The sequence below is a fragment of the Dasypus novemcinctus genome, chromosome 1 (genome assembly GCF_030445035.2).
Source record: "Dasypus novemcinctus isolate mDasNov1 chromosome 1, mDasNov1.1.hap2, whole genome shotgun sequence".
Taxonomy (NCBI): Eukaryota; Metazoa; Chordata; class Mammalia; order Cingulata; family Dasypodidae; genus Dasypus; species Dasypus novemcinctus.
This window is the reverse complement of record NC_080673.1, coordinates 76,392,102-76,419,669: the sequence shown is the minus strand read 5'-3', so window position 1 is coordinate 76,419,669 and position 27,568 is coordinate 76,392,102. Positions and strand designations below refer to the sequence as shown.

Here is a 27,568-nt window from a genome sequence, read left to right as displayed (position 1 = left end):
TTGCCCATGTGGGCATTGGCTCACAAACTTCTCCCTTTCTATTTCCTGTAAACCTATCTTCCAGACTCCAACTCCCTGAGTCTGTTCAATTTGCTTAATCCATATCAGTAAGGGCATGTAATATTTGTCCATCAACACCTGACTTGTTTCACTCAACATAAGGATCTTCAGATTCATCTATGTTATCCTATGTGTTAGTACTGTATTCCTTCTTACAACTGAGTAGTATTCCACTGTATGTATGTGCCACATTTTGTTTATCCTTCCATCTGTTGTTGAGCATTTGGCTTGATTCCAACTTCTGACAACAGGGAATAATGCGGCAATGAACATTGGTGTGCATGTATCTGTTCATGTCCTTGCTTTCAATTCTTCTGTGTATATACCCAACAGTGGAATTGCTGGATCATATGCCAGATCTATAGTTAGTTTTTTGAGGAAACACCAAACTGTCCTCCACAACGAGAATGTGACTGGACCATTCTACATTCCTACCAGCAGTGGATGAGTGTTCCCATTCTTCTACATCCTTTCCAACACTTGTAGTGCTCTGTTTTTTTAATGACCTCCAATCTAATGGGTGTAAGATATCTCATTGTAGTTTCGATTTGTATTTCCCTAATAGCTAGTGATGTTGAACATCTTTTCATGTGTTTTTAGCCATTTGTATTTCTTCTTTGGAGAAATGTCTGTTCAAATCACTTGCCCATTTTTTAAATGGGTTGTTTGTATTTTTATTTTCAAGACATAAGATTTCTTTATATATGCTGGTTATTAGGCTCCTATCAGATATATGGTTAACAAATATTTTCTCCCTTTGGGTGGGCTGTCTTTTCACTTTCTCAACAAACACCTGTGAGGTGCAAAAGTTTTTAATTTTGAGGAGGTCCCATTTATCTATTTTTTCTTTTGCTGCTCATGTTTTGGTGTGAAGTTTATTAAACCATTTCCTATTACTATGTCCTGTAGATGCTTCCCTACATTATCTTTCAAGGTCTTCATGGTCTTTGCTCTTATATTTAGATCTTTGATCCATTTTGAGTTGATTTGACCTTGCCTCTTAAGGAGAAAGGTGCTACTTAAGAGCACCAAGTCCTAGTTCCAGGACTCTCACATATTATCAATGTTTATTGATTCCATGAAAATGTGTGTCACAGAGTTACTAAGATACTCGGCAAGAAAACTTCAGAAAAGATCCTTCTGCCAGCATTTCCAAACATATCAAACCACAGTTGTTCATTCGATTAAATCACTGGGCTTATGGTTTATGTTCCTGAATAGAGTTATTAAGAAATCCAAATAGTATTCAGAAATAGGGAAAGAAGGTGTCTTAGCTTTTCAGAGCTGCTAAAACAAATGCCACAGACTGGTTGGCTTAATCAACGGTAATATATTATCTCGCAGTTTTAGAGACAGGCATCCAAAATCAAGGTGTCAGCAGGCCAAGCTTTCTCTGAGGTCTATAGCATTCTGGTGGTAGCTTACGGCAACCCATAAATTACTCTCTGCCTCTGTCACATCACCATAGCTGCTGTTTCCTTGTCTGTCTCCTTCTGTTTCATATTGCTCCGCTGTCCAATTTTCCCTGCTTAGAAGAACTTTAGCCATAGCGGTTTAAAGCCCACCTGGATTTGGATTGTTCTCCACCCTAACTAATAATACCTTCAAAGATCAAATTTACAATTTGGGTCACTCCACAGGGCCAGGGCTTAAGAATGAACATGTTTTTGTGAGGGCCATGATTTAATCTATAACAAAAGGCTCTGCTAGTCAGGATCTAGGAAAACATATCTGTTGAGAACTGAAGATTTTTGTTGCTCATTTGCCCAAGTTTGACTTTTCTGGGTCATCTTGAGTGTCGGTTACTAATGATCTTGGTCACTAATTCATATAATTATTTCTTACAGGGAAACGGACTTTGGCCCAGTGGTTAGGGCATCCGTCTACCACATGGGAGGTCCGCGGTTCAAGCCCCGGGCCCCCTTGACCCGTGTGGAGCTGGCCCATGCGCAGTGCTGATGCGCGCAAGGAGTGCCGTGCTACACAGGGGTGTCCCCCACGTAGGGGAGCCCCACGCGCAAGGAGTGCACCCATAAGGAGAGCCGCCCAGCGCGAAGGAGGGAGCAGCCTGCTGAGGAATGGCGCCGCCCACACTTCCCATGCCGCTGATGACAACAGAAGCGGACAAAGAAACAAGACGCAGCAAAAAGACACAGAAAACAGACAACCGGGGGAGGGGAGGGGAATTAAATAAATAAAAATAAATCTTTAAAAAAAAAAAAATTATTTCTTACAAGCTCTGCCTGATTCTCTAAAGCACGGACTTATTTCATATTGTTTTGTAAGTGTCCCAAATTTATTTCTTTTCCAAAGGAAGAAATTAGATTTTTCTATAAAAGTAGTTTTAGGGATTAGATTCAAAATACAAATCTGATATTTAGCCCATATTTACATATCCATCATATTATTCTTTTATAATTCATTGATAAATATTTTAAATATCACTTTGTCATACCAGATATTTATACAATGTGTCAACAATTACATTTTTCTTTTTAAAATGTTAATTCTTTAAACTCTCCAAATGTGAGTGGAGAAGTTTTGATATGCACATAAGGATAGGTTTGTATTAAACTCCCACACACATATGAAGAGTATATGTAATTCCATTTTAATTTTTTTTTTTTTTTGGTATGGATATCTTTCAACTGGGATATGTTGCATTTTTATTCAGAAAATAATAATAGTAGCTTTCCACTAGAAATAAGTATTCCAATAATTTTAGGACAATAAAGAAGACCTAGAGGCAGATGCATTGAGACATTACTCCAAATATAGAAAATCATAGGGTTAAATAGAAAGAGAGATAACAAAAATGATTACAAAATAAAAGAAGGCAGCTCTGCATTTCCTGTGAATTCTATTAAAATTTTGAGATATTCTAGTATCATTTTCAAGTGTCACAATTTCCATATTCCATAGCAATATTTTGGAGCCTTCAAAGACTGGGTATTATTTCCAAACAAGATTAGAGGATCCTCAAACTGTCACAGAATTAAGAAATGAATATGGTCAAAATGTGTTTCTTATTAACAGGTAGATGTAGATGTGCTAGTCAGCAAGATTTGTTGCTTTTTTTTTTTTGCATATAGGCTTGAGGGTAATATGCTTATGAAACAAATGATAATGCTTGCAGAATAAATATAAAATCATTTCAGTGACCCTTATTTACTCAATGCACTAGATTATAAACATTCTATAATTTATTTCATTTCTTTGTGCAACAAATGTTGCCGAATCAAGAACAGAGACCTCTGCCCTGAGTCCAAGTGATTGGGGCATATATGGATTCTCCAAAGACTGATCAGAGAAGACATGGTCCAGGATATAAGCTCAGTCTTTAGGGGGGAATCCTAGACCATATCCTCATCCCAGAAGAAAGGCAATTCCTATGCTGAATCGGAGGTAGTCCCAATTCATATTCACATGCAATGCAATCAACCAGAAAGGAAACAGGACTGCTCTGGCACTATCAGTACTCCTTTTTCAAAGGTTAAGAGCCCTGGGGCAGCAAACCAGTGCCCAGGAGAGAGTTTAGTCATTGGACCTGGGTAAATGAAGGACATGCCTACCAAGAAGTTCCTGACAGCCTAGTTCAGTATGACTTCTCTGAGCGCAATTGTCCTGCTCCTCAGTGAATAAACCATTCACATCCAAGAGTCTTAGAGAAAATAGGAAAATCTGAAAAGCAGCTTTGCATATCAAAGAGATTGTGCCTTTTACCCAAGTGGAAGTTCTGATGAGGCAATCAAGTAAAATGAATCCATCTCCCTCCAGACACAGATTTCAGTATTCCAAACAATAACAACAAGTGACCATCCAAGGAATCCACCAAAGAGGAGGAATGGAAAGATCTGTGAAGCAGAAAGGTTAAAGAGGATGCCAATAAATTAACTTAGGGAAAGAAGATTGAACTAGGGGCAACCTGGTCAGACCACAAAATAGCAAGCCATGATACAGCAAAATTAAACTGTTTGCTCATTAAATTCTATAGCTCAGCTTAATAGAAGGGAGCACATCTCAAGATATATTTAAACAGTGACAATGAGGCCTTATGCTTTCTGATTACATTATTTATATTTGACTAATAATGTCTTTCCAACATAAAGAGAATCATCAAAATTAATTTATTGGCACTTGTACTTTTTAAAGAGTACAATTTAAAGGGCAATGGGAAATTATCTGGGCACCAGAATCAGACATTCAGGGCCCAAGGAGAGCATTCAAATCTTCAATAGACCAAACACAAGGCCTTGGTGAATCAACAGGTAACCTATATCTAAGCTTAGGACCAGGTCCCATGATTGTCTTTAGGATTCACAGCAACAGTTGAGAAAGAAGGAGAAAGACACCAATTAAGTTAGAAGGAAGTAGCCTTCATTTATCACCCACTATATTCCAACTGAAGAACCCTGAGTACAGAGAAAGGAGGGTTATCTTCAGTATTGTTTGATATTCTAATGTCTCCAGGACTAGGATTCAAACCAACACCACCAGGCTTTCCAAGGATTATGGTCTGCTTTTGAGCCCCAGACCCTCTCCTTCAATATCCCCCTTCTAATTGAGTCTCCCCATGGTCTGCTTATGGGTCCCCTGAATATCGGCTCAGAGTCCAGGGTATTCTCCAGACTCTGATCCAAGATGTTCCCACTCACTTTAAACAAGAGTCAGTCAGAGTGTGTTTACTGATCTTATTTGCAAAGGAATCTGCAGAGGTACTTTTATTCAATGAATTCCTAAGACTTCCTAAACTCAAATTAGTAACTCTGTCTTCTTATTATAGACTCAAGTGTTCTCTTGGGAGGGGGACACTTGACAAGATTTACTAATTTCATTTACAGTGCTGAGGACAGTATGTACATTTGAGGTCAAGCTCAAAGCATCAAGGACTCAATACTAAGGTTATTAACCTTGCAAAATCTCAGGTGCCTTTTTCTGGCATTTTCCCCATTGATGAAAAGTTCAGTGAAAACCACGTTCCAGTGAGATGACCTGCAGAGTTCATTGCCTGCCTGCTGGAACTAAAAGGGAGTTTGTCTAGAAGAATCAAATACTAGATGATTTCAAGAAAAAAAGTTTAAAAATCAAGTAAAAAATCGGTAAAAGTTAGCCAACTTTTTAATTTATCAGTGCAGCAGTGTAGGTATAGCAGGTTATGTAGACTGAAAGTACCAGATTATTTAGCCTGAAGATAAGGACGAATCTGGGTATTCATCAACACAATGGACTATTAAAGAGGCTATTTGCCAGAGAGCAACAAAACCAATGAGAATATCAGAGGTTAGTGGAAGTCTTGCAAACTCTGTGAAGTTCTTGGCCTGGGTCTATGAACTGTCTGAACAGTGGTTTAGAAGCAATTTAATGTTCTTTAATATCAGTAAACAAGCTTGGGAGAAAAGGCAACTATTAGAAGGTAGCTGTTTTTGCTATTTCATAACCATGTAGATTTCAAAAAGCTTAACAATTCCTCTTTATTGTATACATAAAATCCTTGTCTCAATTTCATTCAATTTCATCAGTGACTTGAAAACAAAGAGACACTAAGACACAACTGAAATTTAAACCACCTGCGGTGGTTTGAAGCTATATATCCCAGAAAAACATGTTCTTAAATTTAACTCATTCCTGTGGGTATGGACGCATTGTAAGTAAGACCTTTTGATGAGGTTGTGTCAGTTAAGGTGTGACCTACTTCAAATAGGACCATTCTTAATCTTATACACACAGAATTGGTTGGGGAGAGAGGAGAGAAAGATAGAGAGGGAGAGGGAGAGAGAAAAAAAAGAAAACCACAGGGAACCAGACGGACTTGGCCCAGTGGTTAGGGTGTCCGTCTACCACATGGGAGGTCCACGGTTCAAACCCCAGGCCTCCTTGACCCATGTGGAGCTGGCCCATGTGCAGTGCTGATGTGCGCAAGGAGTGCCGTGCCATGGCAGGAGTGTCCCCAGCATAGGGGAGCCCCACGCACAAGGAGTGTGCCCCATAAGGAGAGCCACCCAGTGCAAAAGAAAGTTCAGCCTGACCAGGAGTGGCACCACACACACGGAGAGCTGACACAACAAGATGATGCAACAAAAAGAAACACAGATTCCTGTGCCGCTGACAACAACAGAAACGGACAAAGAACATGCAGCAAATAGACACAGAGAACAGACAACTGGGGGGGAGAAGGGGAGAGAAATTAAATAAATAAATAAATAAATCTTTTTAAACAAAAAACAAAAAACCACAGTAGAAAGAAACTGAAATCAATGAAACCAGGAAGAGAAGGGAGAGATCAACAGATGCCATCATTTGCCTTGACATGTGGCAGAGGAGCCAAGGATCACCAACAGCTGTCTTTGGGAAGAAAGCATAGCCTTGATGATGCTTTTATTTGGACATTTTCATGGTCTCAAAACTGTAAGCTAATAAATTTCCATTGCTAAAGCCAATCTATTTCATGGTATTTGCTTGGATAGCCTTGGAAACTAAAACACACTCTTAAAATTTAGAATTGTGTGTGTGTAAATCTGGAGTCCCTTATTTATATATATATATATATATATATATATATATATATATATAATATATGGACTTAGTATATATATATATATATATATATATATATATATATATAGCTTAGCACACTGTAACCTATATGAAATCCAGAAATAATTCAAGACATAAATGGCCCAGTCCTTCCATTGAGTCATATTCAGAGCACAGTCCAGAAACCAGAAGTATTTTAAAAGGAATTCACATACTTACATACACATGAAATTAAGTCCAATTTATAACCTATAATAATACTTCTCTCCCAAAATTGTCTGCCACTCCACAACTCCTCTAGAACTTCTCCTAGTAAAACCCAATTATGTTTTCTATAATCTCAGCCTAAGTACCTTTTAAAACTATCAATTTTATTTTTTTTATTTTTTATTGTATTTTTTGAAGATACATAGATCATGAAAAATGTTACATTAGAAAATATAAAAGGTTCCCACATACCCCAGGTTCTCCCAAATTCAGATTCTCCAATTTATTTTTCCCCTCCTCATTGTCCTAATTCTGTTTCACAAAAGTTCAGACTCTAGCTGGGAAAGAAAAAAGTCTTCCAAGAGAACTGATGGAAAAAGATAAGAAGCAAGGAAAGCCAGAAACACAAATCATTAATTTTATTCCTGTCACATATTCAATTATCATTCATAATTTTTTCTGTGGAGGCACTGAGTATTGAACCTAAGACTTCATACATGCAAAGGAGGAGTTCAACCACAGGGCTAGACCTTCTGTCCCTTCATTCATAAATTTAAAAGATGAGTCAGCAAACTTGTAGGCAAAATTTGATGTTAACAAGTCTACCAATAATGAGATAGCCAGTGGTTAGGCCACTTTTAGTGCAAGTTCCATGGAAGTTGTGATCATTTCTTGTCTCTGTTTCCCAGCAACCATAAGATCTAGAATGACTGATGCACACAAATTGATATTTGAAAGCTACCAAAGAAATTTTCCCAGAGGACTACACAACACAGTTTTGGGGTTCTACTTCATCTCTTAGCAAACACCTCGCTAATACCTGAATTTCCTATTCCCTTGAAGATAAGTCACTGATAGCCCTTATTCAGACTTAAGACAAAAAGTATATCTGCAATCTCAGCCAATCAATTGTAAAAGAGTGAGATAAGTCTCAATATTCTGTGGCAAAGGGTGAACTGGGAGTCAGCCTAATTCCTAGGTTCCCCCTTCTGCCATCATGTGAGCCTATTCTGAATACTTAACAGTATATGTGCTTCGATTTTCTTATTTTTTAAAATACTGAGTGTGATGCAGCAAATATTAAAAGCTTCATCTTTTCTAGAGTTTCAGACACATGGCTCAGTTACCCCAAACTCTCAAGAGCAACTTATACATTGCTTTACTCTATTTGTTCCAAAAGACCAAGAATAATGACAAAGTCCAGCAATAAGACTTGCTTATTTCTTGCTTAACATAAGTCAGCATATGCCTGAATCTAATTCAGTTCATTTGAATTATCCCTTTGGGAAATTTGAAAGGTTGAATAGAAATATCTCAGACTAAATGGATCAATTAGAATTCTCTTTTGCTTAGAAACCAGGTGATAATGAATAGAATATCTCCAAGGAGCCTACAATGTAAGATGCACGTTCAAAGAATAACAAATGGTTTCTTAATAATACAAATTCACAAGGACTAACAATTAAGGTTTCTGGGTCTTAAAATAAATGCATATTCAGTGAATACAATTTTTATATAGTGCATATAGCTCTGTGACAGAATGAATTTTGTGACTTACAGAAAAGATTATGTTGAGTTAATCCATTCTTGTGGGTGTAGGATCCTTTGTTTGCATTAAATTCAATTAAGAGACCATTTGATCAGATCACTTTCACTTAGATAATTTTAGGACTTTTGATGGGACTGTGTCAGTGAGGCATGACCCAGGTTGGTGTCCATCATTTTGGTATGTCATATAAATGGCAAAGGGAGCCTTGCCATTCTGACCCTGCCATGTGAGAGAAAGGAAGAATACCTGAAAGACTGGGAGAGAGGCCAGAGGCTGGAATCCATGAAGAAGATAAAAGAGACAGACCAGGAAGAGTCAAACCATATGCCTGAGTACCCACAGCTGAGCTCTGAGGAGAAGGTGAGCCTGGAGGGGAAGGCAGGGACCTTGGCAGAGATCAGTCACCATCTTGCCTTCTACATGGCAGGATACCAGGACCACCAGAAGCTGACTTTGGTGAGAAACCATCTCTGATGATGCCTTGATTGGATATTTCATAGCCTCAGAACTGTGAGCTTTTATCCCAAATAAATTCCCTTTATAAAAGCCAACCCATTCCTGGTAATTTTGTATTGGCAGTCTTTGGCAAACTAATACAAGCTCTGTGTTAGGAGGCAAAAATCACAGAACTTATTTTAACATAGAGAATTTAATACAAAAAAATTAAAATAAATAAAAGAATCATTAACCAGGAAATTCTTTTAAGTTTAAGAAAAATAAGGTTTCATGAAGCTAGCCATTGCCTGAATCAGTTACCATCCCTAGGGTTGGAAGAATTAGGAGAAAAAGTTGAAACTATTAAAACTTAAAACTTTGGACAAGGGAATTCATGGAGCAGATACACAGACCTCTGAAAAAAGTGTTGCTCAGTCAGAGAAGGTGTCTTGAGCTTGGAAGAGGCCTCCACAGAACAGGGATGCAGACTTCACAAGGGTGGATGCTGACTGCCTGGGCTGGTGTCTCTGAGGGGCACAATGTATTCTGCAAAAATTGGAAAATCTGCAAACTAGATTCAGTTGTTTCTATAGGAATGAAGTGCCACTGTCAGGTTGAAGACATGAATCTCCTGGGGTGCTGAAGGAAACCAATCTGTCGGCAACAGGAAGGATCTCATTCCTTCTTTCTCTTCCAGGTTAGTAGTCTTATTTAGTGCCCTATTTTGACAAAGCATGTAAGATATCCAACTAGCAAAAAAATGTGGTTTTCAGAATCCAGCCCTAACTTTATAAAGTAGAGCGTAATGGGTGGATTTGGACCTAAGACACCATCACTTAATAACCTGCACAATCTACCCTTTGGGCTACTCACCATTCATCACATACTTTCTACATATATTTGAACTACCATAAACAACAAACAGAAACTCTATGATAGGACCTAACGTAATGAAACTATCCTTTAGACAAATGAAGACATTCTCACCCTCTTCCCAAAATGGCATGTAAAGTCCCAACAATCATTATATCCATTGCTGTGAGATAGTCACAATATTCACTTCTGACCTATCTTAATTACACCTCAAATTCAGCCACAGACACATACGAATTGTTGTCTGAAGACTAAGTTGTAGGTTTAACCTCCAAAAGAACTTGCATTAGATTCTAAGGAAATACTATGAAGAACTGTAGAGGATATCCTGGGTTCCAAACATATTTTTCCTTACCCCTATTATGCAGCAGGAACCCAGTTTCCCTTTGGATCAGGATCAATTTCCCCAACCAGTAAAGTAACCTCCTTCTTGACCTGTCTGTTCAGTGGCATGTGGCCTGCAAATGGACAGGTGGCAATCTCAACTTTAACTTCACTGGAACCATTGTTGTGTCCTCCTTGGGAACTAAGACCACCATACCAGCAGTGCTCAATGCTATAAGAAGGAAGCAAAAATTCTGCAAGTTAGTTATTGGTGTAATAGTGAGAGAAGCCATTCCTTCTTATATTGTTTTGATTCATGAACCTTTGTATAAGGGCTACCTGAGAGTCAGTGCCCTATGTTGGTTGATGATTCAATGCACATACTGCATCCAATATGATAGAACCACCATCCTTTCAACCTAATGTCTCCCTACTAGAACCATAATTGAGTCTTCAACAAGCTATTCCACCATTCTATTCAGTCAACTGATCTGGATGATAAGGTAACAACCAGTCAATTTCATGGGCATCAGCCCATCATCACATTTTTCTATGAAATTAGTACCTTGGTCAGGAGGGTGCTGGGCAGAATACTATAACAATATCACAGATATTGTATGGAATATACTTTGACCATGATATTATGGGCTGTGAAGGCTAGGCCACATCCAGAAGACATGCGTATTTTAGTGATGTCAAATCTCTCTCCAATCCATGATGTTAGGGTAAGCCACCAGGTGGTTGGCAGATCTCCTCCTAGGAATTGTGCCATGTCCAGGACTCTGGGTTGGACTCTTCTGTTGACAGGTGATAGCCCTCAATAGTAGCAGTAGCCTCATGGAAGGGAAGTCCCTGTTGCTAAGCAAATGAATAGCCTCCATCTCTGCCACCAGGATCTCTCTGTACTTGTGTTTATCATGTAAACACTTGAGTGGCTGGGGATTGAATCTAGCTAGAACCAAGAGAATAAATCATTTTCTTCAACTAATTGTTAAGGAAATCCTGTGCAGTTGGTCTGCTTTGACCAGAATACAAATATCTTTACACTATCTGCCTACTCTGAAAGATTGATCCATATACCTCTTCCTCAAAAGTCATCGAATCTGTTCTTTCCCAGTCTAAGACCATCAGGCCAAAGCATTATAAACTGCCATGAGACAGTGAAGATGCATAATTCTGGCCTTCTCTCTACTGAAACAAATTGGACAACTAATTGTAACCTCAAAATTCTGTCCATTTAGAGAATTTTCTTTCCTGGCTCTTCTTCAAGTTACCCTACTTTAATGTCGCAGACATTCACTTCCATTGGTATCAGCATATCTTACATAATCATCTATAAATGAGGCTCACGGTTTGTTCCTTCTCAGCCATACATTCCTAAGGAATTCTCCAAAAGCTTATGTATGAAAAAAGGAAAGACAATACACCAGGAATTAATGTTGAAGGAGTCTGAGGTACCTGCTTATGTAACTTACTTGTTCCTTTTAGACTAGCTCAAGTCTAATTCCTTGTCTACTCACTTGATAAGAGATTGCTGTTGCTCATGCCCAGTCTTATGACTTGGTGAGTCAGAGAACCCTTGGTTCACGATGGGACCTTTGGTCCCTTGATATCCCATGCTTAGACAGTAAGTCTCTACTGAGGGCCAGTAACAAATCTGGCGCCATTTCTCAAACAGATAATAGTTATCTGTGGAAGAAAGCAAAACCCTAAATATCATTCCTGCCCTTCTCCTATTAGTGCTTAACAAAGGCTACATAGGACATTCTGTTTTCTACAGACTTTTCAAGTATCATTGGCTCTGCAGTTTCATAAAGCCTAAATGGAAAAATTTTGCACTGCAGCTTGGATTTGCTGCAAAACTTTCTCTTGTTGAAAACCCCTTTCAAAATTGGCAACCTTAGTGGTCACTTAGTAGGAGTTATCATAACATACACAAAAAGATGTTGTCTCCAAAATGCCACCTAGCATTGTAGCGCATTTTGTTGGTGAGGGGTGCAAGGTGCAGCAATTTGACTTTTACCCTTAAGGTGTCATAAATTTCACTGAGCTGGTGGACCCCTGACTTTTCATGGGGTTTATAATCCAACTTTGTTTCTCATATGTCTCACTAGGCCATCTAAAATACTTACTACTTCCAGGTCCTCAGATTCTATCAACATAATGTCATCAGTGGACAAATATGACATTTTTTAGAATGTCAAGACAGTCGAGATCTCTGCAGAAGATATTGTGACAGGAAGCCAGAGAACTGACATAGCCCTGAAATAAGACTGTACAAATAAATTAGTGGTCCTACCATACAAGAGCAAACTATTTTTGAGGTTCTTGCAAATTAATATGGAGAAAAAGCATTTTTCCAAGTAAACAGTTGCACAACAGATGCCAGGATCAATGTTGATTTGCTTCAGTAAAGACACCACATCTGGAACAGCAACTACAATTGAAGTCAACAGCTGATTAAATTGATAATATTCCACAATTATTTGACAAGATCCATACCCCTTCTATACAGTCCAAACAAACAAATAGGGCTGTTATTTGTGGCACTATCCCTTTATGTTACAAGTGATTAATAATCTCTGCAAGTTCTCAAGCGATGTGGAATTGCTTTTGATTTACCAGGGGAGGGGAAATTCTCGAGCATCCATTTGGTCCTTCCTACCATAATGACTTCACTTCATGGGTAAGAAAATTAATTTGAGGATTCTTCCAATTGACAAGTTTATTCAGGTTAAACATTTGTAACTTAGGAACCAACCACAGAGGTCTGTGGAGCTACTGGGCCCACCATGACTCAAATTTAGACCAAAACTTCATTGATCACTTGACCACTATCAGCCCACCTGATTAGTGGACCACCGTGGCATTTTGGCTCCATGGATTTTGCATCAATTCAGAGCCTTCAAAGTCTGGTATTGCCCTTTTCTTCAACTGTTCAGTTACTAAAAATTGTTTCTGTCCCTTTGAAAAAGCTTAGAGGGAAATTTACAGTATTGTGTCTGAATATTTTTCTGATATGACATTAAAATATGGGTTTTTGTAAAAGCGTTAATGGTAGAGCAAAAATATGATAACATTCTGCCTCATTCATGCAAAAAATATTTATTTGAGTGACAACTGTCAGGCCTTGTTAGAGTTGATGGATGAAAAGAAGTATCCTTATGTAGCTTATATTTCAGGAAATAGAAAGAAAATAATCAGATATTTCAGATAAACTCGGATTGTGGTGAATGCACAGAATGAATGAACAAGGTGATATGGTAGATAGTGGTGGGTTATTTTGTGAATAGTACTTCATATATGTAGTTGGGAAAGGCCAATCTGAGAATACAGAATTTAAGCAGAAACTGAAAGGAAGCAATGAAGCCACCTATGAGAAGAAGTAGCAGAATAAGTCCCAGGCAGAAAGAACAGGAATTTCAAAGACACTAAAGTGGAAATGTGGCTGTGTGTCTAAAGAACTGTCAGCAAAAGGAAGCATGGCGTGACAGGAACTTGGAGAGACAGACTGAGGCCAAATCAGGTAGGACCTTGTAAATTAGGAATTCATACAATCATTTCAGCTAAAACACAGCACATGCATTTCTAAAACCCACTGTACTATGCAAATAGCACAATATAAACCTCAGGGCTTATTGGGATGAATGAGTTTAGGAATAAAATGCTCAAAAGCTTTGTCAGTCACAGATTTTTTTTAAAAATGATGGAAACCTAAGGAAAACAGCACAATTTGCACATTTTAATAATTGAGATACACACAAATGTTACAATAAATATGGCACATTGCCTTGTAAAAGGACCTGAAGTGTGCTTGTGGAAATGGGCCCCAGGAGTACTGCAGCTTCTGAGTCATTTTCAAGTGGTGGAAGAAGAGGTATCTGAAACCTGATGGAAAGGTGTACTAGCAGAAGTGTGTGGGTGTGGCTTATCACACACAGTGAACTGAGGTAGGTGGTGGAGGTTTGAGGTATGTATGTACCTGGGTGCATTTTATGTATTCCTGTACTGCTCCATTCACTGAGTGCAGTTTCTGCATTCACCTAGTGAAATGCACATTATGCTCAAATTTTTCCTAATACATCAATCACTTTTTCAAACCAAGCATCATAGCAGAACTGACTATATTTCTTTCTAAGTGTAGGCGACGCCACTGGAAGGTCTTAAATAGCAAAGTGACAATGGGATTTGCATTTTGAAAGAACACTTGGCTTGTCTGTGGAAAATGGTTCAAGCTGGGTGAGAGTGTTGTTTACTGAGTTGGCAGACTAAAAGAGCAGCAGGTATGGAATAAAGTGGTCTAGGTTACATGCCAGGAAGACAGCTGGAGCCCTGATTTCAACCTCAAAGGAAAGGTCAGGGCTAGAGACATAAAAATGGGAGTAACAAGGAACTGGATGGTATTTACTCTAACGGGACTGCATGAGATCACCCAGGAAGGGGTGTTGATGAAAATACCTGCCCCTTGTCTTACTTGACAGTTTTAAAGAGCCAACTGTCCTTAGATTCCTCAGCCATGGGCTGCAGACCCTTGCTGGGATATACCCCTTCCCTTATCATGATACTGTCTCTTTGTGAGCATGCTCATCATCCTGTGGTGAATTGCGTCCCAGCACCTGTGCTTTGGTCCAGATTCTGCTTGGATCACACTGCACTCCAGCGCCAGCATTGGAGGTCTGAGCCCAGGTTATAGTTCTTCCAGTCTGCTAATTTCTAAATGGTAAGTTTAGAATGTCTGGAAAATGCTGCGACATGACACTGTTCATTACTGCTTCTGTGTTCTTAATTTTATACTTCAGAAACATAATGTTTTATCAAGTGCATCAGACATTTATCCCAAGTCCTGACCGTTTATTCCTACCCTGAACAAATTTATAACTTATGCTTACTGCAGTCAGAACAGACCGCTACTAAATTTCTGTGTTCCTTTTTCTTCCCTTCTGTGAATTATATGCTGAAGTCTGTAAGGTGGTCTAAATATTGTGAACCCCAATAACTTTGACCCATAAAACTGTTTTAACTAAAGAGTAATCATACTCAAATGCAATATCCGAAATTCAGTTGACTGATGTTTTATAAGGACTCATTAAATATTTCTCCGGGGAACAGCCCATGTAATATTTCTTGGTCTTGTGTGTAGATGATTATTCTGTTATTTTTTTATACAACACTTAACAAAGAGCTTTCACTTTTCAGTGCATGGAGAGTTATATCGCTTTGACATAGAACCATCAGGGAAACAGATTCTTTCTCTATTGTGACAATTATATTCCATTATTTTAATATTCCATAATATTCCATAATATTAAATAATAATATAGGGAAAACTGGGGAGAAGGTATATATGAGAACTCTGTATTTTCTGCATGATTTTTCTATAAACCTGTAAGTTCTCTAACTAAAACTATAAAGATTATTGTATTATCAAGGAAATAATGAAAAATGTGAGACACATATAGGTAAAGAATATCCTTCTCAGCATTCTTAACTAAATATTGGAAGCAATTTAAAGATCCCATAGTAATCAAAGCCTTCTCTCTCAATTAGGGGTGGTGTTAATGTGGGCTGTGGGTGGGAGGCTGTTCGCCTCTTTGTAGATAACCTAAGCTGTCTGTGTCCGGACCTGTGGGTGTGGGACAGTGAGAGGCTGCAGCCCTGCCCTTGGTGACCATGGCAACGACTCCTGTCCCAGGAAACAGTTTATCAATGCAAACTCTCTCTATATACCAGTCAGTCCAGGGAGACGCTAATGGTCATGATGCCGAAGCTTAAGGGGACTTGAACTTGGCCTCAAATGGGGAAATATAATATAGCCTGTGCATGAATTCAAAATTATCTAATTCTGTGTTCAAGTGTGCCTAGAAATCCAATTAAGTAATATAGGCCCTTTAAACTTTAAATGTTCAGAAAGGATGTGCATCCAGACAGAAGTGGGCAATATGTTAATTCAAAATCTATCTGGTATTCAGGCAAACACTTAACTAAAAAGGAAAGTCATTTTCTTTCATAAAAGTACCATTTAACTCCCCGCCCTGTATAAAAGGAACTTGAAAATCTTGTTCAAGGCTCCGGGTTTGGAACAAAAAGCTCCCGAGTCTGGCCAACAGTAAATAAACCTTTTTTTCCTTCCCAAAATTATTCCTGAGTCCTGGCCTTTCTATACGCAAATAATTAAACCTCTCTCAACTCCTACAACAGTGTGGACACCATCATCCCAGAATCCTCAGGATTTGGGAATTGCTATGGACTAAAGTGGACTCACTGTTATTCTACTATAGTCTTATTGTGATTCTAGCAATGGAAGAAATTATATCATTGATGTGGAAGCAGTGGCCACTGGAAGTTTTAAGGGCAAGATGGAAAAGTAGGTGTAATATGGGGGCATTTTCGGTACTTGGGAATTGTCTTGAATGACACTGCAATGGCAGATACAGGCCATTATATATCTTGGCATAACCTACAAAATTGTGGGGGAGAGAGTGTAAACTACAAAGCAAACTGTAATCCATGCTTAGCGGCAATGCTCCAAAATGTGTTCATCAATTTTAATGACTGTACCACAATAATGAAGGATGTTGTTAATGTAGGAAAATGTGGGAGGTGTAGTGAACAGGTCATATGGGAATCCCTAATATTTTTTATGTAACATTTATCTAAGTATCTTTTTAAAAAAATTATACTATTGTAGAAGTTGAGAGTGGTTCAATTATTTGTGCATAGAAAGACCAGGACTCAAGAATGATTTTAAGAAGGAAAAATGATTTATTGACGGCCAGCCGGACTCGGGAGCTTTCTGTTTCAAACCCAAGCCCTGAACAAGAATTTTGAGTTCCTTTTACACAGAGAGGAAGGGTCAAGTTGTTCTTTGTTTCAGTGCTCAATAGGCTTGAATTAGCATATATCTTCCACATCCTAGGTAAGCTTTTAGCATGGACCTTATACATTCTAGATAAGCTTTTAGCACATTTCATTTGCATTTTTCCTGAATATTTAAAGTTTATAGAGTTTGCGTTGTTAAACTGTTTCTTGGGACTGGAGTCATTGCCATGGTTACCAAGGGCAGGACTGCAGCCTCTTACCGTCCCACACCCACAAGTCACAGACAGCTTAGGTTATCTACAAAGAGATGAAGAGTCTCCCACCCATACCTCACATCAATACAAATAAAAAAAAATTTTTAAATAAAGGTCCCATAGTAAATTATGATAAAGCCATATGATAGAATATCATGAAGTTATGAAAAGTGATATGTTTGAAGTATATTTATTAATATAGAAGGATATGGAAAAGTAAAAAAATTAATTTATGAAACACTTTGTAAGTAACGATTCCATTTTGTGAAAAATATGTGCATGCATATGGAAAATTTAAAAAGAACATAATGCTAAAGTGCTAAAAGCAGTTATCTCAGGGATAACTAGTAACATTTTTGTTCTCTATCATATCCTTATTTTTTGTTTTCTACCATGGAAATGTGCTAATTATAGAACAATATTTTTAATTCTTCACTGAATCTATGAGCCACCAAATGACAGTGTTTACAGGTCTTCTGTGGAAAGTAATAATTTCTATTTTCTTCAACAAATCAATTTTATTGACCATATTAATAAAGAATACAATCCATTCAAAGTGTACAATCTGTGGGATTTGGTATAATCATGTAGTTGTGCATTTATCCCTTCAATCATTACTATAGCATTTTCATTATTTCAATAATAATAATAAACAGAAAACAAGCAATATTTGTATTTTTAATTTTTGTCCTATCCTTAGTTACAATTAAGTTCCAATTGCTTCAAAAATTAAGACTCACATATTTAAAGAAAAAAAAGACTGTGGAATATATAACATATTTGTATAACTATTCACATTGAAAAATATGGTGAATTGTTATTTCAGAAGAAAAGTGTTGTACTAAAATGATTAACAGTGGTTATTTCTATTTGAAATGATTTTAAGCAAGTTTTCCCTAAAATTTTTTACTTACCTGTCCTTTCTTATTTTTCAAAATTGCTACCCTTAAAATGTTTCTAAATAGAAGTAAGTGATGAAACATTATTAAAAACATAACATATCATTATGCCTTGGGATTCTGAAAATGCTGGAATAAACAGAGCAGCCCAGCTCAACCACACACCATTAATGGACTCAGACTAAAAGTTTTTATTATATATACAACTATATTGCAAACTACTCCATTTAAGGGCCACATCTTAATAAAATTTGTGCTGCCAGTGCTTTGCATAGACTATTGCAAAGTATTCTTGTTGAAGAAACAATAAAGATCTTAATCAAAACTGCGAGGAGAGTGACAGTCATCCGGACCAACCCCTTATCAAAAATCATATATTCATTTTTTCCCCTTGTTTTTGACCTATCTCAGTTAGCTAGAGCTGGCATCCAGCCTCCGATAACTTGTCTCCCCCCTCCTCCATCCAATCTACCCTTGACTCTCATATAACGAGACTTCCTTCATTACTGCTGTCCTGGTTTGTTTTCTGTGAAATTAAGAAAATTATGTTCTTAATCTAAACCATTCCTGTGCTTATAAATGCAGTTTAGATGGTGCTTTTTTATCATATTCAGTTAAGGCTCCTTTGATTAGATCACCTTTTCATTATATCACTTTAGGGCCCTTGATAGTAATACATCAATGAGGGATTATTAATAGGTTTGGTCTCTACCCTTTTGCTGGATCTTATACAAGCCGAGAACATACAGAGAGAAAGAAGAGATACAGGAGAAAGCAAGCTCTATGATTTTGACCCTGCCATGTGAGAGAGAGGATTCCAAATTCGCCTACAGCTGCAGAAAGACAAAATGTCCTGAGAGGCTTAAGAAGATGAGGCCCAAGGAGAGATGCCTGCTCTCCCACAGCTGAGCTCCAGGAGAAAGTGGAGAGAGACTGCAGACCCACCGTCTTGCCGAACCACATGGCAAGACTCCAGGATCTGCTAGCAACTGACCTTTGGTGAAAAAGCTTCTCAGATGGTGCCTTGATTTGGACATTTTTGCAGTGTTGGAACTGTAAGATTTTACCTTACATAAACTCCCTTTTTAACAGCCAACCCATTTCTGGTATTTTTGCATTGGCAGCCTTTGGCATACTAAGACAACTGCCCTCCCACCCTTGCCTAACTCTCTGAATATCAGAGAGAGTGAGAGGGCTCAGCCCTTTCTCCCAGATATATGATTGAACCCGCCTTGCTCAGGGGGATTCCATCAGCTTTTCCAAAGGTAAACCTTTCTCAAGTTCCAGAACTTAACTTCAGTGGGCTATAGATGTGAATAATTACATAAATGCCATAGATGTCCTATGTTATCCTCCCACCATAAATATCTTTAGGATCAGACTATAATGAGACACCTGAGTCTTCCAGACAGGATTGTATATTGCATTCCTACAATTTAATGTTATAATGGAGGCAGTATTAATTCTAGCAAGGAATAATTTTTGTGGAGCTTTCTTTTGTTTTCTTAATTTCTTCTTGCAGGAAATGCCTAGTTTAGCAGGAACAACGTTTAGCAGTCTTCTAAAAATAACAACCATATAATATGAAAGAAAACAAGCTGATCCTTTTTGGCATCCTCTATGAGAGATCAGACTGCACGACCTCCATGAGAAAGGATCAGTTGGCTTAAACATGGAACATCTTGAAGTAAAATGGAAAAACAGAAGAGAAACAAGATAAGAGGATTACACAAAAGCATAAATATTCAATAAAACTTGTAATTCATGTTGGAAGAAAAAAGATCAGAATTAACCTTGCAAAAAAAAAAAAATGAGAATATGAGAGAAAAGAAAAACTTGAGACATATTCTTTGATGAGGGGTGTGTCCTGCAGGAGAAGCTGATGTCCTAAACATGCATCTGACCCAGAAGTTAGCGAGGCTGAAAGAGAATGAGGCAGGCCCTACAGTTGCTGCCTGACCAGCTGCCGTCCCATACCAACCAAGGTAGCCAGCAGATAAGTGACAAGCTGAATAATCTACATTATAATGTAATACAATAATTACAATACCAAACCTTAAAACATAAAAAACAAGATGGTTGCTGTTCCACTTCTGCCTTTCAAATCTCATGCAGGCTACTACTTGTGGCCAATGCTAACAAGAAAGGAGATTTTGGAAAATGCAATTCCAGCTTAGCTTAGGTAACATAATACAATCAAATACAGACCATGAACATATGACACCCATGTTACTTTCCTTCTAAGTCTGTTAAGCCTCGTCTTTCACATTGGGGCAAGGTTCTTATCACCACCCCAGATTCAATGACTCTCTAGGAAGATTCATAGGACTCAGCACAGTCAGGTTCAAACAGCTAGGGTACAAAGAGGCACTCTTATCAGTTCTGGGTATGGTGGAAACTCTCCCAAAATCCAAGTTCCCAGATGACAGCAAAGCCATAGCAGTCTTAGGCCTGCTATGTTAACTCTTTATGGGACACATCTTGATTCAACAACAATCCTGGCTCCAGTACAACTCTTAACTTGTTCTATTTATTTGACTTTTGAAATATGAGACTCCTCTGTTTATTTAAATAATAAAACCCCATAAGAAAATACATTTCCCCATTCCTATTTCATAAAAGGAGTTTTTCTCTAAGCACACTTATCCTCCCTTCTTCCCTTTAGTCACACTGACCCTCAAAAGGTGGAGGAAATTACCTGATTGCTAAGTTTGGGATGAATAACCGGATGTCCTTGTCTCAGGCCACCCTTGGCTTCATTCTGGCTACATGAGAATCATGCCCCATTGATGCTCCAGTGACTCAACTCCTTCAAGGGGAGCTATACTCCATCCTGAGATGCTGGCAAAGGTTTATCTGCCTAATTCTGAGGTTCAATATTAGCTAACCCATGTGGCAGACCAGTAGCCCCTATCACAGGAATAAATTTGAGATCTCTTCTGAATTCGTTTTTATTACAACTTATCAACTTTATAAGAGCCAAGTGGGGAAGAAAGTTTCTATGCACTGGAGTTCCATCAGAGACCCCAAAAGAGAAGAAAGAACCATTTGAAAATGGCAAACCCATTAGTTTTTAGGGTGGTGGGATATTTTTTCCTTCTCTATAGTCCCAGTTTTCTAAAATATGATCCATTTATTTTTATAATGCCTAAATGAAAATTTATGCTCAAAAGAAGTAGATCTCAATGTCTTTAAAGTTAGAGAGGAGATATAGCTAAACCTGTGTAATGAAATCACTGGGAGAACTACCTTTGTATTTTCAATGGAGTTGCATCTCATTTGAGAGGTAAGTTCTAAAGTCAACAAATACTGCAAACTTCACGAGAATTGCCTTGAAAATTGTTTAAATCATAATCCCATAGAATATAGGTGTATAAGACAGGAGCTGTGGGGAAACAGAACATACAGGGGGAGATACATATGTAAATACATACATATATATACACACACATACATATATATATATATATATATATATATATATATATAGTAAATATTATGGGATTTTATTATAGGAATTGGCTCATGTAGCTGTGGGGATGGGCAAGTCCAGATTCTGTAGGGCAGGCCACAAGACAGAAACTCTGATGAAGGTTTTTTGATGAATTCCCCAGGAGAAGTTGGCTGAATGAAATAGATATGGAAATATTCCTTCTAACTGCTGAAATCATCATTTCTCCTTTTAAGGCCTTCAATTGTTTGGACGAGGCTCCCCTCTTGTCGAAGGCAATCTTCTCAGTTGGTTGTAGATGTAATTAACTTACTTATGATTTAAGTTCATGAAATATTCTCATAGTAACAATTAGGCCAATGATGGTTTGGCTGAACCACTGGACACCATCACCTGAACAAGCTGACAAATGAACTGAACCATCACAAAAGGATATATTGCTTCTGATGGATAAATATTAATTATGCTATGTATAAATGTATCATATATGTGGTAATGCAGAGTATATTTTAAAAAACAAATATAAGGCATGTAAAATATAACTTTTCAGATTCTCTAGCAGTTCCCACATGTTTAAGGTTAAAGTAGAATTTAAAACCTTTATGCCAACCTCAGTTGCCTTTGAATTCCTTTTTGCTTCTCTTCAGCACATCTGAAAGCAAGAGCCTTTTGTAGAAATGTATTGTCATCAGTAGAGTCACATTTGTGATTCGATTTTTCCAACCAAAAGTCCTCACTAACAAATTCTATCTCCCAGAAGCCACATTTTCTATGAGCATTGGAACAAATTTCTATTTCTTCATGTGAGGCCAACTTTTATAAAAGGAGTGGGTAATTAAACATTAGAAACAGACTTGTGATGAGATGCTCAGACTTTGAGAGAGACTAAGAACAGACCTCCCCAACATCTCCCACTACAGGTAGAAAAAATCCTAAGTGTAAAGCTTTATGTGATCATCCAAACTTCCATATTTCTATTTCTCTCTCTCAGTTAAATTTTCCTGAGCTAAATATATGTATAAGGCTAACCCTTTATTGAACTAGTAGTAGGACTACAAAACTACTTTCTTATTGCATCTTTCGTGCACATTCTTGGCATCACATGTACTTCATATTCTCTCCACTTTCATCTGCAATGATGCAAAGTGAAATAAAAATTGGTCAGAACTCTGGGTTACTATGACAGAAACTCACTTAAGCAGGGTTATTCTAGCTTCAGGCAGGGATGAATCCAACTGCTTAGAGAACATCATCAGGACTCTTACTTCCCTCTATATCTCTACCTTTTCTTTTCCATATTCACTTTATTCTTGGGCAGGTTCTCTCCCATACAGTGGGAGTAATAGCACCAGCTGATACAGGTTTGGAGGATCTTCTCAGCATTTGATCCCAGAGAAAATATAAATAAAATATTTCCCCAGATTCATATTAAAACCTAAAAAGAGTGTTGATTAACTGTAATGTCCATCTCTGAACCACTCTTCCTGCCTGGGGGAAGGAGATCTCTGATTAGATATACTGGAGTGTTGGGATAAGTGGGGCCAGAAGATTTATAGTCCCACAATAGCATATGGGGTCACAGCAAATCACCTAAATACAAAACTACTGAGGATTAAAAAAAAAAACCCTCAGGTAATTATTAAAACAGTAGTTATTTTAAAGATAATTATTAAAACATCTCCAGATGATAAAGAAGGTTAATATACCAGGTACCACCTCTTGGTTAGCTACTTCTGGAGGTGGGTATCCATCAGCCCTGACTGTCCTTTCCGTTAACTAGAGAAGCTGTGGGTTTACAGAAAAATCATGCATAAAACGCAGGGTTCTCACTGTACATTGTAATTCTGCCACAAAGCTATAGCTATTGACACAGGAGTAGTCAGCCAACACAACCTGGGCCCTCCAAATACTATCATCCTTGACATTTGAAAATTTGAATTGAAAGACAAAGAGACTAGGTATTGTTTGAATGGAGTCAAAGTAATGGCAAGACATAAGCCATATAGTCCTGCTTTGAGATCCCTAGAACTGCCCTGTTCCCACAATATGAAAGAGATTTATTACCCCTTGATTCTTTGAAATAAATCAGTGTTGGCTGTCTATTCCACAGCCACTCCCCAACCGCGCCCCATCCCTTCCTTGGTTACAGAAGCCCTAACTGGCCATGTGCTTAGGAGCCCCTGGGTCCATTCCCACACCCAAGGCAATTAATCATGGTCTAAGCCAGTTACAGGGGTCTTATTCTCCTCATCACTGCCTGTATATGTGCAGGCACGTGCTTGCCAATAGGACCTGGGGTGCAGTCATCTGGGGAAAGCTGGGGAAAGTCCTTATTCTCCTCTGGATGTCATCATGTTTGCATGTGATTCCCAGAGCATGGATCCATCTTAAAGACATGATGGTGGACTCCCTGACATGCTGTGGTAATGAGCAGAAAGTGGAAAGCAACTGGGTCTCTGATTGAGCTACTGAATTATCCAGTTCTGGACTCTCCAGACTACTTGTTATTTGAGATAATAAACGCCCATATCTTTCAAGCCAGATTTAGTTGGGTTTTCCTTATTTTGGATGATGGCAAACTAAGTGACATACACAAGATACACCCAATCAATCCCTTTTATGTATAAGACAGCTCTTACTTGCAACCAAAGACTATAAATAGTAGACTGCGTAATTTATATATTCCAGGTTGCCACAGTCTGCATGAGCACTAGAGGGCATCTTTACCCTACTACTCCAAACACCACTTACTAGACTGCAGGAAACTCCAGGTCTTTCTGGTACTTTCCCCTTAAACATTTTCTAAAATCCCTTTGGAATTCTTAGACTTATTTAAAAAAATTTTACCAATTACTTCTCACTTGCCAAGGAGTGTGAAGGTAATTTCAGCAATTGTTTTTGTTTCTAGATGACTGATTTTCTGGTGACAAAAGAACAGTATGTGTAATGTAGAAATCTGGAAAATAGCATAAAATACAAAGGAAAACTAAAATCCACTATAATTTCACCATCAAAAGATACTCACGAGGCGGCGGGGAGCTGCGGTAACCTGTGGAGATGTCGCTTCCGAGGGCAGCCCGAGATGACTGGCTCTATCGAGTTCAAGCTGAATCAGCCGCCCGAGCATGGCATCTCCTCGGTGGACTTCAGCCCCAACCCCTCCCGGTTCCTGCTGGTGTCCTCCTGGGACACGTCGGTCGCCTCTAGGATGTGCCGGCAACTCCCCGCGGCTCAGGTGCCCGCACACGCCTCCTACCATCCGACGCGCCTGGAGTGGGGGCTTAGATCATCGGTTGACAAGGCATGATTTGAACACTGATCAAGAAAACCTTGATGGAACCCGTGATGCCCCTATCAGATGTGCCGAATACTGCCCGGAAGTGAATGTGATGGCTACTGGACGCTGAGATCACACAGTTAAATTGTGGGATCCCAGAACTAGTAATGCTGGAACCTTCTCTCAGCGGGAAAAGGTCTACACTCTCTCGGAGCCTGGAGACCGGCTGACGGTGGGGGCGGCAGAGTGCAGGTCTGGGGCTCCCGGGACGTGGACTCTGTGCAGCCGCGCCGGGGGTGCAGCTGAACAGCAGGCCCGCTGCCCACGAGCCTTCCCAAACCAGCAGGGTGACGTTCCAAGCCCTGTCGAAGGCCGGGTGCTGCTGCATACTTGGACCCGAGCCCTGAGGTACAGAAGAAGAAGTATGCTTTCAAGTGTCAACGACTAAAGGAAAAGAACATTGGGCGGATTTACCCAGTCAATGCCATTTCCTTTCACAACGTCCGCAATACATTTGCGGTTCTGATGGGTTTGTAAATATTTGGGATGCATTTAACAAAAAGCGGCTGTGCCAGTTCCATCGGTGTCCCACTAGCATCGCCTCACTTGCCTTTAGCAATGATGGGACTACACTTGCAACAGCATCATCATATGTGTATGAAATGGATGACACTGAACATCCTGAAGATGGTATCTTCATTCTCCAAGTGACAGATGCAGAAACAAAACCCAAGTCATCATGTACTTGACAAGATTTGATTTACTTAAGTGCCACGTTCATGATAATAAAACAATTCGTACTCCCCTCCCAAAAAAAAAAAAAAAAAGATTATCACTTTATGAGTTTTTTATTTCCAGATTTTACAGTATTTTTACTGGGAAAGATAACAGTTTATATAAATGTATGTTAAATATATATATACACACACACACATATATGTAGAGTTAAATGAATAATTACAAAACAAACTCCCATGTAACTATCTCTATGTCAAGAAATATAAAATAACCACTACCTCAGAAACCCCCATATAACCCTCCACAGTCAAAACCTTATTCCATCCCCCCATAAGTACCACAAACTTGATTTTTGTAATAATCATTTCACTTTATTTTCTTTATAATTTTATTACTTATGTATTACTGAAAATATGACTTTAACATTTTTTAATTTTACATAAATAAAATTATAGCATATGTATTTTAGAACTTGACTCTTTTTCTCAGCAATACACAAAGAAGAATAATCCACATTGTTGGATGTAGCTGGAATACATTTATTTTCACTGCAGTATAATATTCCCCTGTATGCCGTGCAACTACTCAATCTGTTTGTTCTACTCAGGTTAGATATAGAGGTTATATACAGTACTGTTCTTGAATATTTTCTTTCCGTGGTGAAATTATACTGTCTCCAAAATTTTATAATCTACTTTTATCATCTAACATTTTAATATAAGTATTTTTCATGTTATTAAAAACTGTTCAAAAATATTGTGTCTAATTGTTGCATAACATTTCATTATATGTATACACTGTACTTTATTTCACCATTTTCCCAGGGTTTTCATTTAGATGATTTCATATTATTTACTGCTATAGATAATGTTACAGTGAAAATTTTTATATTGAGGATTTTTGTGTTTATTTCAAAACATTTCCTTAGGTCATGTCCCCAAATTAAAATTACTATGTCAAACAGTATAAATATTTCTCTGCAGAAGAATGGTATTAATTTTTTCTTCCACCAGTAGTGAATGAAAGTGCCTGTTTTAACTCACCCTTGCCAATATTAGTATTGTCTCTCCCTCTCCCTCACTCTCTCTTTCTCTTTTATTTAATCTTCTTCAGCTGTTTTGATGCAAACTTTGTGCTAGATCTTCCTAGACAGTTACATTAACAAAAAGGTTTATTATGTACAAGAAATATCTCCATGAATTAAAACCTCAAAAAAAGCATTAGACTTAGTAGTTATTAATAATAAATAAAAATATCTCCCAATTTTAAGAGGGGAGAAAAACTGAGGAGGAAAATGGAGCAAAACTGTAGCAGACACTGATCAGATGCTCATCAAACCCATGTTCTCTTCATCTGAGCACACAACTAGACTTCATTAACTAATTGTCCCTTCATATATGCACATAACAGTTCTAGCCAATGGAATGTGAGAAGTGGTGTATGTTAACAAAATCTCTCACACCTCACCCTGCTTCCTCTTTCCCCATCCATTAAATGAATGGATGTGATGCCAAGGACATAGAGGAAGACAGAACCATGAAAAGGAAGAGGACTTAGTTCCTAAATAATCATGTGGGATATCGCCCATCCAGAATACACTCATGGAAGAGTGAGGAATAGATTTTATAAGGTTAAGCATCTGAGCATTCAGAATCCATGTTATAATACTTGGCATGTTTTACCCTAACCATCATAAAATATAGATTAATTGTAGGCACTTTGCTAAATGCTTTAATTATGTTTTCTTATTTAATCCTCACAGCAAGCCTATTCAATCAGCTTAATTATACCATCTCAAAGGTAAATTATTTCCCCAAGCAGAGTCAGAATTTAAGTCTGAGTTCTGCTAATGTCAAAGGCTATGCTCACCCTGCTATCTCACACTGCCCCTATCTCATGCTATGTTTTATATACAGAGGTTATATAAAATACATAGGCTCTATGGTTGGTTCATTCAAGAAGCAAGTACTGAATGACTACTAAACACCAGACTTTGTTCCTGGCACAGACAGCAGTGAACTTTAATCTTTTCTAAATTATATCTCACTTATAACTATAGAAATTGAAATTAGTCATTGCTTATGTTTAGCTAACTTGATAAAATTTGCATTTTTATATGTTAAATATGAGGACCATAAATTTCCATAA

General features: G+C 38.2%; 1 pseudogene; it reads left to right on the top strand.

The window, feature by feature from the left end:
• The first annotated feature begins 24,487 nt into the window (after nucleotides 1-24,487).
• Nucleotides 24,488-25,487, top strand: LOC101419621 (mitotic checkpoint protein BUB3 pseudogene; annotated as a pseudogene).
• The last annotated feature ends 2,081 nt before the right edge of the window (nucleotides 25,488-27,568 follow it).